General features: G+C 41.0%; 1 non-coding gene across 1 annotated transcript; it reads right to left on the bottom strand.

Annotated features, from left to right (window-relative positions):
- Positions 1 to 1663: 1663 nt before the first annotated feature.
- Positions 1664 to 1739, bottom strand: Trnas-cga (transfer RNA serine (anticodon CGA)). Its single transcript has one exon. It is a non-coding gene; the product is annotated as a tRNA-Ser (tRNA).
- Between the last annotated feature and the right edge of the window lie 19303 nt (positions 1740 to 21042).

Here is a 21042-nt window from a genome sequence, read left to right as displayed (position 1 = left end):
CATCCGCAAAGAGAACATTTGCACTGAAATGAGGATTGACACATTGTTGGATGAACCATTCGCAGAAGTGTACCCGTGGAGGCCAATCGGCTGCTGATAGTGCCTGCACACGCTGTACATGGTTTGGAAACAACTGATTCTCCCGTAGCACTCTCCATACAATGACGTGGTCAACGTTACCTTGTACAGCAGCAACTTCTCTGACGCTGACATTAGGGTTATCGTCAACTGCACGAAGAACTGCCACGTGCACTGCAGGTGTCGTCGTTCTAGGTCTTCCCCAGTCGCGAGTCATAGGCTGGAATGTTCCGTGCTCCCTAAGACGCCGATCAATTGCTTCGAACGTCTTCCTGTCGGGACACCTTCGTTCTGGAAATCTGTCTCGATACAAACGTACCGCGCCACGGCTATTGCCCGTGCTAATCCATACATCAAATGGGCATCTGCCAACTCCACATTTGTAAACATTGAACTGACTGCAAAACCACGTTCGTGATGAACACTAACCTGTTGATGCTACTTACTGATGTGCTTGATGCTAGTACTTCAGAGCAATGAGTCGCATGTCAACACAAGCACCGAAGTCAACATTACCTTCCTTCAATTGGGCCAACTGGCGGTGAATCGAGGAAGTACAGTACATACTGACGAAACTAAAATGAGCTCTAACATGGAAATTAAGCGTTTCCGGACACATGTCCACATAACATCTTTTCTTTATTTGTGTGTGAGGAATGTTTCCTGAAAATTTGGCCGTACCTTTTTGTAACACCCTGTATATTCGCAATTGTGAATAAATTACTCGTATTTCATATCAGGTGTAGTCGCCGCAGTACCTGTTTCTTCGGACAGCATGCATGACCGAAGAAACACTGCACAGTAATTCGGGGTAACACAGGCACTGCAGTATCTTAAATTTTCAAAGTTTAATTCCAGCCGCGATCAGGTAGTAGAGGCTAGTTTGAGCGATGTGCTAGTCAAGAAAACCATTGGGCAGTATTATTGACATTACATCAAAACATTCCGTCTAGATGCGGTCTGCTACACTGGTCACGGGCGACGCGCATAGACCAGCGAACGCTGCAACACACTGTGACCAAAAGTGAAGTAACATTTTGTAAGTGCCAACACTTGTTGCCATCGGGAAATTCACACAATGCAAATTTATTCCAGTCTGGCAACCTTCTCTCACGTCGGAGCGAACTCATAAAACGTGACAGAACAAGTAAATGGCCAACCCACTCGTCCTCCTTCAGTAGGGCTACGTCAGAAGCATAGCTATAGGGGTTAAAATAATCGAGCTTACGGATCAAAGCATTCGGTCTTGCTGCCATTCTGTATGTGTCTTGAACAAGAGAGAATGATGTGCTTTCGAATTTCAGAGAAGCTATGGGTAGCACTGGGTGATGAAGATCAGCTGATAGCGTATCCACTGATTAATTATTCATCGAGTTCTGGCAAAAGATGCACCGTACCTGTAGTGTGGTTGCTGCGAGACTACGGCAATGTCACTAATGCGGGGAGCTGCAAGGTGTCCACAACCCGGCGGGTGGAGGGCACTCCCACGCTGCCTCCAGACACCTAAACGTCATTGACCACCTTCCTAGTCTACCGGAGGGGGCTGACAATACGCAGAATGAAACTTCCTGGCAGATTAACACCGTGTGCCGACCGAGACTCGAACTCGGGACCTTTGCCTTTCGCGGGCAAGTGCTCTACCAACTGAGCTACCGAAGCACGAGTCACGCCCGGTACTCACAGCTTTACCTCTGCCAGTATCTCGTCTCCTACCTTCCAAACTTTACAGAAGCTCTCCTGCGAACCATGCAGAACTAGCACTCCTGAAAGAAAGGATACTGCGGAGACATGGCTTAGCCACTGCCTGGGGGATGTTTCCAGAATGAGATTTTCACTCTGCAGCGGAGTGTGCGCTGATATGAAACTTCCTGGCAGATTAAAACTGTGTGCCTGACCGAGACTCGAACTCGGGACCTTTGCCTTACGCGGGCAAGTGCTCTACCATCTGAGCTACCGAAGCACGAGTCACGCCCGGTACTCACAGCTTTACTTCTGCCAGTATCTCGTCTCCTACCTTCCAAACTTTACTGAAGCTCTCCTGCAAACCATGCAGAGTGATAGAAACATGCGCTCCTATCACTGCAGAGTCTGCTGCTGCGTTTGTGTGTTAAGAAATGAAAATTTCCTCCTGGAGCCGGAGCACGAAGACTTCCTCCATAGATTTGAAGCTTGGAAGCCGTTCAGGTTCAATCCCATTCTGAGTCAGTGGAAAATAAGGTAGGGTGTGGCTCCGTTTTTCATTTTATTCGTCTGCAGCCACACTTATCAGTCCCTTTCGGATAAAAGATGTGGCGATATCCATTAATGATATAACAGGTACTGCTGCATAAGCGGTTGGTCAGACGAAGTAACCATCCGTGTGGCTAACTTGGTTGTCAACAGGTGGGCTGTAGCATTGGTACCCATATATTAGAAAAGGGGAAACGATGGACTGAGTGACAGACATTATGTGAACCACATTTATTAAAAAAAATTCACAGCTCAGCGAATTATAGTAGTATGTCCCAGAGAGAAATGGCCTTTGATCACCAGACATCTCATAACACCAAATTATTATGCTGAAACGTGAGAATTATTCAAACACACTCATACCAGGCTGTTCACCCGAGATTTATTTCGTCATAAAATACGCCTGGAGAAATTGAAGGATCACATCATTATAAGTACTGTAATATAATTGAATTCATGAAAGAGCACGCCTGTATATTAGCGTCCTATGGATTTTTTTTTCAGTTATTACAGATGAACCCAATACTGCACAACTTACTTCCTCCTGACTAATACTGCTATTAGATTTTGCATAAATTCTTTGTATATTGTTGGAAAACCTTCTTCCAATATTGGAGTTCATTTTCTTATTTTCTACAACCACAATCAATAATTCTAAAAAATCCTTAAATCATGGATTATGAGTAAAATATACGAGTATAATATGATACAACGCTCTTTTTGATGTAGGTGGCCCTCTACCAACAGGACGTCTCCATTTGAAATGAATGATGATGATGATGAGGGTGTCTCCACCAATAACAAGAAGCACATCGCAATGCAAGAAAGGCAGGATGCTGTTGCAGTGCAGCAGGAATTGCTTGCCTCTTTATTCAGCTTGATGCAGGAATGTGAGTTTCGTCCAAATACACAATGCGAGCATACATGATTATGGATTACCCAAGGTGCACAAACCACAGGTCATCCACCCACGAGTTACCTAGACACCTTGCATCACTGCTGCAACATTGTGTAGGTGGAAATGGCAGTCATATTAAAAATTCATATCTTTTTATTGACAAATTGAAGTAAAAGTACGTGCAAGGTGACATCCTCGTTAGTTGTGATGTTGTGTCGTTATTTACCACGACTCAGGTGAACAAAGTTGTCTCATGCATAGCGGATATTTCTCCAACAGATTTCGTGGACCTATTCGAATACTGCCTCACCACATCCTATTTTCAGTATAATTGTGATTTTTGTGAAAAAACTGACGGGGTGATTGTAGGCAGTCCACTTAATCTGGCTGTAGCCAATTTGATGTGGACACTGATAAATGGACGTTGCAGACCGGGCGGTAAAAGATCGGTCAGGTGATACCGCTACCTCGATAATACTTTCCTGGTATGAACACGCGGTGCAGAGGAGTTGGATGCCTTCCTGATACAAGTCAGTAGTGTCAATCCGAAAGTCCAATTTACTATGGAAACGGAGAATACCGCCCAAATGAATTTTTTGGATGTGACAATTATTAAGGAACGGGACGGGACGTTGGGCAATTACCTTCATAAATATTCTAACCACCTCCCGAGACAAAAAAAATAAAACCTTAGTAAACAGGGGTCACAAAATATTTGAAACGATTTATTTAAAAGATGAGGTCTACATTCAAGAAGAATGGCTACCACAACAAGGACACAGATCGACCACGTCGCCCTATGGAGAGAATCTGGATCAATGAAGAACAACGGGAGACCAAGGGGAAATGTTTCCTTTCGTTTCTAAGATTACAGATCGCTTTGGAAAAGCATTGAGCAAGTAGTGTGTGGAAACTATCTTCAGAATGTTTAAGATCAGTAAAAGATGTATGACATCCCTTAGCTACACCGGGTGTATATAAAATTCATTGTAGTTTTGGATTGGTTTATATTGGTACCAAGAAAAAAAGTGTTAACAGTCGTCTGGTTGATCACAAGTGGTTTTTCGACGTGGGACATTCGGATAAATCGGCCTTAGCGGAACACGTTTACCAAGAAGGTGATCATGAAACAAAATTCGCTGAGCATAGAAGTAAAGTGTTCGAAATGGCAATAGTGTAAGAGAATTTATTTGAAAGCTTTACGAAATGTCTCACCTCTAACAACGCCTTTCTGTTGTTTTCAATATCTTAGTATTAATTTACATCTGTGTTGTTTGTAATATTGAACACGGTTCCCAGGCGGTCTCCTGTAGTACTAATATAGCATAGTCACATCATTTTACCCAAGTGGTTAGAAAACCCACGTGAAAGCCTTTTTATCTGGGTCGCTTGTAAGCTATATTGCATGTGTCACTCAAGAACTTGTTAATCGTAATTCATATCGCTCGGATATGTTTGTGTGATTGTACACTTAGCACACACATGTTATGAGAAGATAGTGCATACGTCAGATACTGAGTTCAGAAACCTACAATAAACGTCTAAATGGCGGCATTGGTAGAAAGAACAGTATCAACTAGTTTGCCAGAAGAGATAGAGAAATCTGCATCATCGCAAATGAGACTACAAAGAACGATAAAACTGAGGATGATGAAAAGAGCAGACTCAAGCACAGCCAATAAATTACGCCAGAGAATAAATCCGCTGGTCTGAATAGGGCGTAAAATTTCTGAAACTTTTAATAATCTGTGGCACTGGAACAATGAGCGAGGAGAATTGCTAAAGAATAAATTGGAGCCATTAAGTTTGTTTAACTGTAGATGGACGTTACAACTTAAGAGTGCAGTAAGTAAACCACAGTGAAATCCTATCGCTAACAGTACAGAACTTTAAGTGCCTTTAGTACACGCTATACAAATATATCCCTCTGGTAATACTATATCGGCTCTACCCATAGCTTTATACTTTGAACTCTCGGGTTGTACGGAACATTTAACACTGTTTGTGGCCATACAGAAACAGAATGTGGAATTAAGAAACTTTATTTAAACGAATCGAAATATAAGAGGGGCAAAACGAACTCGACAGTGTGACAGAGGTGAAATGAATAAAAAAATCGCTGGAAAATTAATCATTGGCCGACGTTTCTATTGGGGGCTCTCTAAAAATTAGTACTCTTAGTTGCCTAGAGAGCCATATGTCGATGATCGTCCAGTTTTAGATGTGTCTGCTGACCGGAGTATTAAGGTGTCAGCTACCAGAATATGCTACTGCGACAAGTAAGTTCGAAACTAATAAAGCAACTTTTGACGGCGTAAGATTAACCATAAAGTCGGGGACGGAATTCATTACGCTGACGAAGATTTAGCGTGCACAGAATTATTTCCTGAGGAGTGAAGTCGAGACATTTTAAAGCCGGTTTCCACCCGGATTAGTGGCAAAGTTATTAGGAAACTTCGTGACGTGCTGAAGCTATTAAACACGAATAGATCAAGCGTGTCAAGCAGCGAAAAGTAAAATGTGATTGGTAAAAAAAGGGGAAAGTGATCTTGCATCTTTGGCATCTAAAACAATACAGTTTACGGATATAGGTAGACAATATGGCTTACTAGTTATAGGTTCCCCCATGTTTAGCTTTTAGTATGCTTTTAAGAACTCGAAGGGTAACTTTCGGTACTAAGGAAGTGATACAGAAAATGTTAACACCCTCTCGCAGTGACAGAACATTTATACAAATTTGTTGTCCGCAGTTAATCACTGATTCATCGCTTTGTATTATATTTAATTCAATAGATACTCTGCATGCCATTGGGACATAAAAATGCGACGATGATGTTGAACTCGTTGTGTAAGAGATGATAACTAAAAACAGTTACTGCCATTTTAATTAATAAAAATAATGAAATCGTTTTTGATGCCTTAATATGATTTCAGTAATGTTAGATTGAGTATAGATGCACCAATCTAAATAAAGGTCCTTGGCCAGAAACTGTTGAAGTTCAGTAATGAAATATATTTCCTGTTTCACATGTACAGAATGTAGACTACTAAACAACCAAATAAAATGTCATATTACACTTCACTCTGTGTAAAGCAGTATTTCCACAAATTAAAGCTAAATAAAGTCATATTTTAATTACAGTGACTAAATTCAGTTTACGCTGTGGTGACTTGAATAACTGTTGTACGAAAATGTATGGCATCTCCTTCTCAAAGGAATATATCATTTCCTTCCTCTGCTGCAATTAGAATAAATATAGCCCCAACCAGTTTTACGTTAAGAGCCAAACTACGCAAAATAGTAATTAATTAATTAGAATAACAATTCAAAACATATTTTCTTAAAGTAAATGTTGTTGATGATGTGTTTGTACACCTGCCAACACGTACTTCCTTGCTGCAAGTGTAACTATTCTGGTGTATAAAGTCTTCTGATTTTAAACAAATGTCTTATTATAATTTCTCTCACAGATTATTTATTTTGTTGGTGCAGAATTTCGAATTGTTTTTGTTTTTCAAGTTGGTATTCCGATTGCTATTGGCTTATTTATCGATTTTCTTTTTTATTAATTTTTGTTTCACCATTGTTGTTTAAGTTAACAAATTGCCATCTTGTCATTTGGATATACTAAGTGGAGTTTTTCCATGCAACAAAATGCAGTACCAAGTGGAGAAATCGGAACACTTCCGACATATTTTTCTGTTTGATTTCAGTAGAGGGGTCACAACAGTGGAGGTAGCCAGAAACATTTGCGCCGTGTGTGGGGATGACGTCATTGGAGAGAGCTATGAGGATCGCTTTGACATTAATGACTCTCCGCGTTCAAGAAGACTTTCGATGTTTGATGGAGGTCGTTAGAAAGTGTTAATTCTCAATGACTTGCATCAGTGTACTCGAGAACTTGTAAATGTGATGAACTGTGATCAGTCCACCATCGTGGGGTAATTATCATGCTATTTAGAAGTTCAAAAAATCGGGCATGTGGGTATCGCCTTGTCTAAGCCAAAATCACAAAAATCAATGGGTGGCCATCAGTGCATCTCTGCTTCTTCGTCACGAATTGGCTCATGAACAACATCGACCATTTCTATCCTGTATCGTTACTGGTGACGAGAAATGATGGCTTTAAGCTGACACGAGAAAACAAATGAATGGTTGATCCCAAGCAAAGCAACAACCAACAACCACCGTACAAAAACCTGCTTCCATTCACAAAAGATGATGTTATGCATCTGGTGGAACAAAGACGGTGTGGTGTTCTACGAATTACTTAGCCGACATGTAATTGTCACTGGTGACATTTATTATCAACAACTGAGACGTGATGCAGACGAAGTCCAAACCCAACTACCAGGAAGACTGCATCAAGTGATTCTAATCCAAGATAAGATCCTACCGCATACTGCTAAACTGACAAAACGAACTGTACAGAAAGTAGGTTGGGGAGTTATTCAGGTGTGTTGTGTGACACTCCCGCGAGTTGCCGCGCTTTCGGGGTTGGGCAGCATGTAATTGCGCTCGACTTGCTATGTTAGTTTCTGACATGGTGTCGCGGAGAGGAAGCGTTAGCTGGCACACATCAGGAGCCCGTTTCGGCTGGAGACCGTGTCGAGAAGAAGGCGCGCCAACATCCAGCTTCTGCAACAGCGACGGCCGACAATGAGTGACTGTCGCCACCTCCTCGATCGACGGCTTCAAACCTTCAATCAACAAACAAGGAAGACTGGTAGCACGTAAAGTTTTAGAACTGTATGGCTGACATCAGTTTTTCAGATTTTTCTCACTAAATTACAGCATCGTAGCATGAACCTTAGTTGGTCATTGTCCCAATTGCATTACCAAGCAGCGTCCCTTCCTTTTCCGGAATGAACCCGAGTGTTGTTGAAATTCAAACGCCAGCATTAAAGTAATATCATTCCATTTCACTGCTTTAATTTCAAAGTTCAGTTAAGGTATTCATAGCTGGCTACAATATTTAGATTACACAAGCACAAATTAAGAGTGCGAGTTTTGTTACCGTATTTTAGCTTACCTGTGACTGCAGCTCACCTTGGTACGTACTAAATTTTACCATTGTTAATTGTTCAGAATCATTTAATTCAAGTTTAAAATTAAATCTCTTATTTATAAATTGCGTAGATTCAAGTAGCTTTTGAAATGATTGTTGAGGTGTCCCAAGACTAGCCGTATTTTACTGAATTTCGATGTACTTCAGAAACAAAGCTCGCTATTAATTTCAGTCGCTAAATTAACTTTCAATTTTCCGGTTTTATTAATTCTTTTGCTAAATAAATTCAGAGTGTAGCGAAATTTATTGGTTCTGACAAACTTTCAATTTCCACACTACACATGTCAACCTTCAGCCTTCAGTTGCCACGCTTCTAGTGCTAATTATATGTGTAATAACCTTTCTTTTTCAGTTACTATAGTAATTGTCCATAGAACTGGCGACCGTAATTTCCCCCAAATCTCAAATATCTAATTACCGCTACTTGATTGTTAACGTAACGGCTGCACATTTAATTTCTTTATTAACTTTACCCCTTTTCAAAATTAATTCCCACCAGTTTCATTTGCATTTTTCCTTTCATTTAGATGTAACCCTTTCCTCCCTCTTTACCGAGAGATTAACTTCGTTGACGATTGCTTTTCCCAAATTTCCATTAGATGCACGCGGTTTAATTTTTCACTGTCATTAAGGTCGATAAGTGAGGGGGATGTTACACTCTGTCTATCGAGCAACGTTTAAGGAACTTCCTTTGACAATGAAGACGCGCTAGGAATGGCTCGACTATTTCTTCGCCTCAAAACCGCTGCTGAATCGAAAAGTTACCCTAGCATTGAAAGAGTGTTTTAAATAGTGTAGGATGATGTATCATTGATAGTTAAAATGTGGGATGTATGTATGTGTTGTGTTTTTTCACGTTTATGGAAAAATGCTACGAACGTATGCACTAACCCAATATTTAAGTAATGGGACAAGTAACTAGTCAATCAATGCTTATCGACGATCGCCACTAACTGGTAGGTTGATCACTTTTGCGGAATTAAAATTGGAGTCCTTTCTGTAAGGCAGAAAGCTACCTTTAGATCAGACGACAGGTAAGAATGCAGCTGCTGGCGCAAGTGTTTCGGAGCACACCGTCAGGTGCACATTGTTGAACATGTGGTCCTGCAGCAGATGGGGTGCTTGTTGGATCCAATGACAACGCCAGTCGCGATTTGCAGTTCAAAAATGGTTCAAATGGCTCTGAGCACTATGGGACTTAACTACTAAGGTCTTCAGTCCCCTACAACTTAGAACTACTTAAACGTAACTAACCTAAGGACATCACACACATCCATGCCCGAGGCAAGATTCGAACCTGCGACCGTAGCGGTCTCACGGTTCCAGACTATAGCGCCTTTAACCGCTTGGCCACCACGGCCGGCGCGATTTGCAGTAGGCACGGGATTATCGAGGCAGGATCAAGGATCAAGAAGTAGACGAGATTGCTGTACTGCTGTACCTTGGAATACTTTTCAGACTTTAGCGTCTAGCTATCCCTGTAACACGCATTTAGTATACATTCCTACTCAATTTCAAAAAATAGCATTCACTTTGTTTGATGCAGATTTTTCCTGAAATTGTAAAATTACTCCTGAAAAATAAGGTTCCTCCAAATTTGTAAAGCTGTTCTATGGTACAACATCGTCATGCACAAAGGAAAGGACGTTCTAGTCAACTTTAAAACTGTTCAAATGAGAAAATCTTATCAATGCTGCATTTATCAGTCTATGTGTTACATTATTATTCTACTACACAGCAATAATCTGTAAAAGCGTTTTGAAATAGAAACTATTGGCGCCGAACCCATATTTCCATTTTCAAGACTAGGACAACTGGTGAGACGTTTAAGAAACTCATTTAATTTGAAATATCACATGTTACTTGCTAAAAAAACCTTTGGCATAAAGGTTCAAAATGGTGCACGACTGACAAAGTATAGCTTAATTGTTTATAAGTCATGTAAACGGTTTTAAAATATAAGAAATTTTACTGATCATAAAACTGTGTAACAAAAGAATTAACAGTATCTTCAAGCTAGTTTTGATACAGGGTTTTCCAAGAGAAATGAACAAGTGTTCATAGCTATTACAGAAATTTTCATATGAAGCCAAGAGGTGTAGTAAACATGGGCTCTAAAATGCATACCTTCAGAGTTGCGTGCACCACGTCTTTATAATCGATACTGTGTGGCAAAACACTCCCACTACAAGATCTTTGCTTTTCATATTTTGCTTGGAGGTAATGTGCACCAAAAAGAAAAAAGAAAAAACGAACATTTGTTCAGTAGACGTGATGCGTATCACAACAGCGAACATGAACAAGTGTTCATAGCTCTTAAGGTATGCAATTTGGAGTCCATGTTTACTAGACTAGCTTTTCTCGTTTTGTTTCATATCAATTTCTTTATTATCAGACATCTGACTAATCTGAACTGATCCTGTCACGAATTCCACTAATGGATCAACCTGTTCATTTCGAAGTAGCAGTTGCAACCTACATTATCAGTTAGTTGCCTGAAGTATTCCAGGCTCTGATTCTCCTTTAGCTTTTACGATCTATAATTCCCTATAGTACCATGGAGGTTACTCCGTGGTGCGTTAACACGTGTCTTACCATCCTGTCCCTTCTTGTTCACAGTTTTTCCGTATGTTCCTTGAATCATGATTCTGCGAATGACCTCCCCATTCCATACCCTAATTTTCAACATTCTTCTACATTATCACATGTCAAACCCGTCGATTCCCTTCTGTTCCGGTTCTCCCACTGTCCGCGATTCACAAACGTACGTAGATTCTCAGAAACTACTTCTTCAAATTATGGTCATCGTTTGATACTAGCAGAATTCTCCTGCCCAGAAATTCCATCTTTGCATGTGCCACTCGGTTTCTTACGTCTTACCTGCTTCATTAGTCATGCTTTTTTTGGTTCCAAGACAGAATACTTCATTAAATTCGTCTACTTCGTTACAACCTCTTTTGTCTTTTTCCGGTTCATATTCAATCCATTTTCTGCATTCATCTGGCAGTTCATTACAGTCACTAGCACCTGTAGTTTTTCTTCACTTCCACTAAGTATAGCAATATCATGAGCGAATCTTATCGTTGATATTCTTCCTCCTTGACTTTTAATGCCACTGTTGAAGCTTACTTTTATTTCCATCATTGCTTCTTCGATCTTCAGACTGAACAGACGGGCGAAAGACTGCACCGCTGTCTTCTATCCTTTCTAATCCGAACGCTAGTTTGTTGTTCTTCCGGTCTTGTTGTTCCCTCTTGGTTCTTGTACATATTGTGTGTTATACATACTATATGTCTTCAGTGCAGTGCGTTGTGCATCCTCATGCCATTGACCGTCGCTGCTCCCTTTTTCGGACAGTTCCCCCACCCCAAAGGCAAGACGGATTCCTGAATCCCTGTCCGCTTTTCCACCGTCTGTGATCAGGCCGTTGACTGAAGGAGAGGCACTTCTTATGCCGGAATCCTTAGGCCACCATTGTTGATGATTTTTATTCAAAATGATCCAACTCTGAAAGTTTAGAAAGCAAAGAGCTGGCAGTAGAAGAGCTTTGTTTCACAGCATCAAAGATGAGGAACTGCTTACAACTCTTCAAGTGTATTTTTTAGAGCTCACGTTTATTAGACATATTGCTTCGACTGGTCGTTGTAACGTCTATTAGCAAAGGACATATTTTGTAGTAAAGAGAGAACATTGTGCACCATATTCTGTTATTGTATGAAATTATGTATTTTTTTATTATTATTTATTTTAGATAATATCTGTGTCGGCGAGTACTGAAACCGCACAGACGATAAATATCATACAAAGATGAAAAAATACCACTAGTATAAATAATACAGAACGAACATTAATTTTTCTGTCTTCTTCTTGGAGTTGTACGAGTAAGGTAGCCTGTGACGTTGCCGTAAATGCTAACGTAGTCTTCTTTTGTCATGGTCAACGGATGTACGCCATTACGTACTCATTGTAAAAGGTGTGTATTAGATAAAATATGTGAATGTTTTGAATAGAGTTATTTAATGAAACCTTGCATTATTATTTGTGGTAGCTTGCTTGGAATATTATCCCATCCTTTTAAGAAATTTTCAGTTATTTAAATACTATTCGTGGTGCAGAGCTGCGCTACGAACGAACGAGCCGCTGCCGCGGCGCATTCAAACTGCATTAAATGAAACCAATCATACCGCAAAGAAGAGGGAAGGTAATAGTGAAATAAAATCATCTTTTTCAGCTTCCGGACTTGCAGAGCAGCGCAGCAGATTTTAAGATGTGTTTTGCAGGTTGACGCGGGCTGCTGATAATATATTGCTAACAGTACAAAAGAGATAATTTACCTTCGTAACATAATAGGAATTTTGCTGTGCTTAGTTCTGGTCTGGCAAACCTTATAGTAAAAACGTATTTTTCTCCGACAATAGTCTCATGTTCTTGTGCTAGTCGTGGTAATTATTGGTGTTTTACTCTTAACAAAAATCCACTGCAAAATTTTCATGTTGAACAATCTTTGCTAACTGTAACGTCAGTATTTCATAACAACGTAATTTTCATTTTCAATAACGATAAAGTATGGAAGATATGTTGACTTTTATAGTGACCTACAGTAACGAGAAATGTTCCTTTAATAGAAAGCCAGATACAGAACAATAAGAACCCAGTATATTCTGTTTTGTTGAAAATTAATGATTATAAAGAAATTCAAGGCACAGCACTACTAAAAGGTATTTCGCGGCTCTTTTCGTATATGCGTTGTTACGCAAATAATAATAATAAAACAAAGCAAAATAAGAGAAAAGAGTTTTTACGAAAAGTGAAACGGACGCGAAATCGTTCCTGTTATATCCCTGAATAGTGACCGTTGTTCCTGTCCCTGTATATTGTACAGCACTTAAATATGTGCAAGTTATAATATTTATTAAACTCACTCTCATTTCACACAACAGAAACAGTAAAAATGCCGACTTCTTACGAAGGTCTCCAGTGAGTATTCCTTCATATGATTCTAAAATGGATCACTAGATTTAAACATCGACAAGGAAACCTCATCCGCTCCTACGTACGTTTTTCTCCACGTACCACACTGCCCCCACTGACGTTCGATGCCTGCATCTCGCCGCTGACGCAGACAGGGTCAGCGTTTTGCTATAGGAGACATTCACTTAGGCTTCCGTGGGACCCGCAGTAGCAATCCAATGCACCATTCAAGCTGTAACAACGTGAACATTACTGCGAGTGATCCGCATCCTTTAACACTTCATGTATTCTCCGATGCCAATGGAATCTTCCAGCGGAGTGTCACGCTTCCTGAATCATATGACAGTGAGTATGGTAGTTAACTCACACTGATGCGTTGTTCTCCAAATTTGCCAGATCTTATCCCAACGGAAGACGTGCGGAACGCTATTGGGTGCTATTTTCATACACAAAAGCTACCAGCCCGTAATTTACACAGTTTGCGTCACTGTGCGTAGACATTTGATGCCACACACAGCGTAGCAGGGAATAGTCTAATCCTTTATACGTGGAATCGCTAGTGTATTGAATTTCCAGGTTGAACTTCGTAGACTGTCCATTCCCATTAATGTGACCACAATTCATAAACCTGCATAATCACACTTTGCAGTGTGGACATGGAGGAAGAAAGTCATTGAGGTTGTAATGGTCGCCTGGTCGTAGATATTGCTAATTGCTATAATCGCACTATTTCACTCCCATTTACGGAGCTTGTTAGCGCTTGATGTTAGGTTGGCGCCATTAAAATGCATTGTGTTGTGGTAATCGCTGCTAGTTGTTGGATCGCTGCTGGCTCTAAATCTGGTTGTCTAGGGTTAAAAACATGAGGTCCCGTGTTTTTTATGTGCTTTTGATGATAAAGAACGAGCGAAACCAACAAATATGTAAACTTCAAATATTTATTACTCTGGTGGCCATCTTAATTCCACTGTCCACCAAAGACCATGACACAACACAAAGTAGTACTTCCTTTACATGTTCTTTGCATTGTTTATCCACCTCAAACAATAACACACAAACACACTTTACCAAAGTGACATTCCGACTTCCCCCCGACCCTTCTTGCTGCTTGTATTAATAACATTGTCAAAGAACTACTAAAAAGAGATATAGTTTACAAGTCACATGTACATCTGTTATCATAATTTGTGCAGAAAAGTTATTAATTTGCATCGAGTGACATAATTTAACATGTTATTAAAATGACAGACAGATTTGTTGACTTGACAGAATAATTCTTTGTTGCAAAAAGACCGTTTTTTAGAAGTTTGTCAATTGACTTCTCTAATTTGCATAAATAAGTAAATAACATGAATTATTAAGAATTACATTGGTTTTCGTCTAAAATAGGATTGATTTCGTGAATACTGAGTGAAACCGCTCCTAGTGAACAAATAGGTTTCACTGAGTGATTTTTATTTAAGGAGATCCAAAATACCTAAGTTGGCCACTATTTTTCGTACTTCATATTAATTATTTAAGATGAACTTAGTGTTTTTACATGATGACATTTGCTGTATCAGTGATCAAGTGATATAAACTTTTGTGTGGGTCAATTATTCAGTATAATTTAATGGGTTGACTGTTTATGGAGACATGTTATGCAATCATTGTTAACGTACACAATAACTTTTCTATAATCATAAATACTCGTTAAACTGGTTGAATTTGGAGGGTATCGCATACTTCGGTACAGTAAAGCCTTTAATATGTTCCGTTAGAAGGTTCTAAAAGCTATCGATGAGGATGTGAAGTCACGCCGATTCCAGTCCCGTGGACAGCTGCACTAGGTTTCTCGGCTGAGGATCCGTGTTCCGAATAGCCCGATCGAGGTGGTCCCCACGGATTCTCAGTTGGGTTTAAATCCGGGGAGCTTGGTGGCCAGGGGAGTACGCTAAACTCACCCTGACGCTCTCCGAACCACTCACGTATAACTGCCAGCTGCTCGACACGTTGCGTCGTCCCGCAATCGTGACAAGGAAAAACGAGACTGCATGTAGGAAAGGACATGGTCCCCCACGATAGATGCACACTTGTCCTGATCCATTGTGCCTTCCATAATGACGAGGTTACCCAGAGAATGCTACGGAAGCTTTCCCCAAACCATATCGCCATCTTTTGGGGCCTGGAACCTGCTGACGATAGCTCTACATCTACATCTACATCTACATCCATACTCCGCAAGCCACCTGACGGTGTGTGGCGGAGGGTACCTTCAGTACCTCTATCGGTTCTCCCTTCTATTCCAGTCTCGTATTGTTCGTGGAAAGAAGGATTGTCGGTATGCCTCTGTGTGGGCTCTAATCTCTCTGATTTTATCCTCATGGTCTCTTCGCGAGATATACGTAGGAGGGAGCAATATACTGCTTGACTCTTCGGTGAAGGTATGTTCTCGAAACTTTGACAAACACCCGTACCGAGCTACTGAGCGTCTCTCCTGCAGAGTCTTCCACTGGAGTTTATCTGTCATCTCCGTAACGCTTTCGCGATTACTAAATGATCCTGTAACGAAGCGCGCTGCTCTCCGTTGGATCTTCTCTATGTCTTGTATCAACCCTATCTGGTACGGATGCCACACCGGTGAGCAGTATTCAAGCAGTGGGCGAACAAGCGTACTGTATCCTACTTCCTTTGTTTTCGGATTGCATTTCCTTAGGATTCTTCCAATGAATCTCAGTCTAGCATCTGCTTTACCGACGATCAACATTATATGATCATTCCATTTTAAATCACTCCTAATGCGTACTCCCAAATAATTTATAGTATTAACTGCTTCCAGTTGCTGACCTGCTATTTTGTAGCTAAATGATAAAGGATCTATCTTTCTGTGTATTCGCAGCACATTACACTTCTCTACATTGAGATTCAATTGACATTCCCTGCACCATGCGTCAATTCGCTGCAGATCCTCCTGCATTTCAGTACAATTTTCCATTGTTACAACCTCTCGATGCACCACAGCATCATCTGCAAAAAGCCTCAGTGAACTTCCGATGTCATCCGCCAGGTCATTTATGTATATTGTGAGTACCAACGGTCCTATGAGACTCCCCTCCGGCACACCTGAAATCACTCTTACTGCGGAAGACTTCTCTCCATTGAGAATAACATGCTGCGTCCTGTAATCTAGGAACTCCTCAATCCAATCACACAATTGGGCTGACACGCCAACTGCCGTGTGTCCGATAGAGCGTAAGACGTGATCTCCCTGAGGTCGCCTGTCTCCACTCAGCAGACGTTCTGTTCGGCCGGCACTGGCGTGCAAATTCCAGTCTTTGTCGTCGATCAACAGCAGTCAGCCTGGGTTCATGCATCATTCATGCATCAGACACTTGCTGCGGAGACCCATACGCAGCACCATGCGCTGAACGGTCATTATGTTCTAGTTCCTCGACTACAATAAGCAAGAAAACGCGCAGAGCAATTTCGTCACCTGCTGTGTTTTAGACTCTTTCACAAATACTCGGTAGTTAATTTGTCTGTAAAAGTAAAATAGCACATAGTACTGGGTGATCAAAAGGACTCTTTCACAAATACTCGGTAGTTAATTTGTCTGTAAAAGTAAAATAGTACACGGTACTGGGTGATAAAAAAGTCAGTATAAATTTGAAAACCTAACAAACCACGGAATAATGTAGATGGAGAGGTAAAAATTGACACACATGCTTGGAATGACATGGGGTTTTAGTAGAACAAAAAAATGACACCTCATATTGTTAGACGCGTGAAAGATCTCTTGCGCGCGTCCTTTGGTGACGATCGTGTGCTCAGCCGCCACTTTCGTCATGCTTGGTCTCCCAGGTCCCCAGACCTCAGTCAATGTGATTATTGGCTTTGGGGTTACCTGAAGTCGCAAGTGTATTGTGATCGACCGACATCTCTAGGGATGCTGAAAGACAACATCCGACGCCAATGCCGCATGCTTTACATCGCTGTTCACAACATTATTCCTCGACTACAGCTATTGTTGAGGAGTTATGTTGGACATATTGGGCAATTCCTGTAAAGAACATCATCTTTGCTTTGTCTTACTTTGTTATGCTAATTACAGATATTCTGATCATATGAAGCGCCATCTGTTGGACATTTTTTGAACGTTTGTATTTTTTTGGTTCTAATAAAACCCCATGTCATTCCAAGCATGTGTGTCAATTTTTACCTCTCTATCTACATTATTCCTTGATTTATTCAGTTTTCAAATTTATACTGACTTTTTCATCACCCAATACTATTAGTACCCCCATTAACAATAGGTTTTGATTGTGTTTCAACCCTTTTATAAAGAGAAACATTGTAATATTGTTTCTGTTATTGGTTTTAATGATGGCCGATGATCGACTGTGGAATTTCGTCTGTAAAATTCAAAATAAAAAAAAAGTTGGTTTCTGAAAATTTATATTTGGCAGTGTAGTATTCAATTTAGAGACCAAATTATCCTTTGGTTATCCTGAACATACTGTCAACATGGCTGCACTCAAAATACCACCCAAATCTGAATAAAACGGTGGTTTCCTACTGTGGGTCAAAAATGACCCACGCAGTACTACAAGTGGTACGGCGAAGTCCGGTACTTCTAGAGTTAATCTAAAAATATACGTTCCTCAATACCTCGGTTGATACAGAAGTCATAAGGATTAACCATACACAAAAATTCGTCTCCGTTAACGTGCTACCATCTGCCAAAAACATCGAGTAGATCTCTTGCGCAGTTACCAAAACAAAAAGAGTGTTATTTCTTATGATAGTCACCTAGTACACTGAGAACAATAATAACCCGTAAGTTTGGTCCTTCAACAGCCTGATGTAGTTCGTTGAAGTTACCGTCAAGATCATCACCATCTTCATCATCATCATAGTTTTGGAGGATTAGAGTTTTTGTCCTGTTCCAGCTCAGAATTATTCACAGCATCCTTTTAAAGGACGAGCAACATTGATCTTCCCTGTGGGTTATACAGTACAGCAGCTTCAGTTTTCCTCTTATTGTTAGACATACGAGGACATAGTGTTTCCATTTCGGTGTGTACTATTCAGTTATGGTTGTAATGGGTCCACCGTGTAATTTTTATCAAACATCGTTGTTTTTGATGGGCCAGTGACGAATATACCACGTCACAGTTGTGAAACCCCATCTCTGATGATTCGATTGGTCGCAATTGACCAGATATTAGGGCGCAACGCCGGCTACAAACAGCACGAAAGAAAGGCCATTACCCTGTTATGTTTCATTCCACGAGTTATGTTTTCTTGTACGTTATTTGTTCCCACAGAAAGATTTGAGGCTGCCCAGTTTTACCTCTACATCACCTGACTTAAAAATTTCGCCCTAAATATTACACTTGCTTGCCCAATTATTTGCCCATATATAGCAATGTCGACTCATAAGTGTCCCTGTCCTTCAAATACCATCACCTATTCTCAAACCTTGTTAAGCGGCAATTTTACTCAACTTATGTACTCCAAAAGTGGCAGCCCCACAACTGTCCATAACCTGTGCAGCGTTTGTGACGCTGGCAAGGGACACTCAAATTGCCGAAAATCAAACGGATAGTTCACGCGCACCCATTACATCACATATATATGGTGTTCATTTTACCTGAAGACATTCAAACACCTTGAAAACTACACATCACATCAAAAGGACTTACAGTTCCAATTTGTTTGTCTCTGAGGGGGACATCCAACGATACCGCATTCGACCTTCCACCCCACCCTGTACGTGGCTGGCGGAAGGTAATTTTGAAATCTTCTGTGGAAATCGCCGTCCTTTATAGCACTTTACGATTCTACAACAAAATCTATATACGTCTTGACTGAAGCATTTCGTTTCGCACTGACGGCGCTGTATTCGGAGGAACAAAAATATCTACACAGTCGTCATTTACGACATGTTTCTCAACGGCCCTTGAATATCCAGTGGCACGTGGGACCCCACCTGCTTGCTGCAAGTGTAGTACTTCTAATTGGAAACCTCATACGCGACGTCGTATTACTCTGACATATCGAACAGGGGACCAGCCAACGCGCAACTATAGCTGTGGGTCGAGGTGAACACTACTTAACTTTTCCCATTAGACTAAGTGTTCCGCTTTCCAGACGACCGCATACACAGGATAGAAGCATATCTGCGGGAATGTCAACACAGGCGTTTCTGATGCGGTAGACCATGTCCTCACAGCCTGTTAGCACTCGCTGGTCCACCTTATCTTTTGAATATCCCTACAGAAACAAATCCAGCCATGTCAAATATGGTCACCTAGCGGGACAATGAATAGGGCCACCTCTGCCGATCCACAGACAGAGCGTAAACACGGTCTAGTAAATGCCGTAGTTAATTTGCGTAATGCTCTGATGAAACAACATAAGTTGTCGAACGTCCAGGGCAACATCCTGCAGCAGTACACGTAGTTACTGTTCCAAAAACGTTCCATATTAGTGTTCACTCCACGTGCTGTCGATGAAATAGGGACTAGTGAATTTGTCTGAAAGGCCTCACCACACGTTAACAGACCAACAGACCACGGATATTGATGGTCAACTTGCCGTAATCAGCGAAGATTGTCTACACTAACATGCTGGTTAACGTTACTATCGTTTGTGAATAGTACCTCGGCAAAGAAATAGGGTGTCGTTTGCGTTTGCTCATTTGCCCATTCATAAAACACTCTCCGGTTATGAAAATGGGCACCATGAAGTTCTTGATGCAGTGACACTTAGAATGGATGATACTTATGACGAAGCAATATTGTGTCATACTGGAATAGCGATGTACCTGCTGCGCTTATTCGTTGATTGTGGTGCTCTGCCGCTAGTACAGCGATTTCATTAGCATCTCCTGTAAAACGTTTGTTTCGTTTCGTTCTGTAAGTCTGTTCTCTGCTATCAGACATAAAGCCATCCACAACCTTGTAAAAGAACGAACTAGAGCGAGCTTTCTCTGGAAAACGCTCAACATTCAATAGCAGCTTCAATATTTCCCCTACATTCTCCGTAAATCAGGATCATTTCAATCCATTCTTCTGTGGTTTCAACATTCATCGTCCACTTGCATGTCTAATCTCCGAATGACAGGTACATGTTCAAGTATTGGAATGTTCAGAGACGCTATCGGTTCTACGTCTGCAAGATACGTGAGTTTCAGTAGCAGTATCGGAGGAATCCAGCGTTGCGAATTGGGCTTCCACTTACAAGTTCGGAAATACTGGCCATCACGTCGCAAACACTGCGCAGGTTAATGACAGATGAGGGGCTGCCACTTCAAAGGTTGTAAATAGATTGCGTAAGATGGAGGTCCCAAGTGATAATGAATATTGATTCAAATGGCTCTGAGCACTATGGGACTTAACATCTGTGGTCATCAGTCCCCTAGAACTTAGAACTACGTAAAACTAACTAACCTAAGGACATCATACACATCCATGCCCGAGGCAGGATTCGAACCTGCGACCACAGCGGCAATGCGGTTCCAGGCTGAAGCGCCTAGAACCGCAAGGCCACACCGGCCGGCTAGTGAATATTCAAGGATGTTTGAGGAGCATGTTCTAAATTACGATTGTGTACCTATTTCTGTTCTTCCGATTATAGCGACGTCTTTGTGAAACGAAAAAAATACTTCATGCAAGACATATGCAGATTTTTCATAGAATCGTAGTCTCCTATAACAAAAAAAAATTGGGGTTAACATTGAAGATTTCTAAGTTTCCCCCGCAACCCACGTTCAGGGGGGGGGGGGGTATCGACTGTGGTTCCATTGGATGTCCC

The sequence above is a fragment of the Schistocerca cancellata genome, chromosome 1, assembly GCF_023864275.1.
Source record: "Schistocerca cancellata isolate TAMUIC-IGC-003103 chromosome 1, iqSchCanc2.1, whole genome shotgun sequence".
In the NCBI taxonomy this organism is placed as follows: domain Eukaryota; kingdom Metazoa; phylum Arthropoda; class Insecta; order Orthoptera; family Acrididae; genus Schistocerca; species Schistocerca cancellata.
This window is presented reverse-complemented; position numbering and strand designations above follow the sequence as displayed.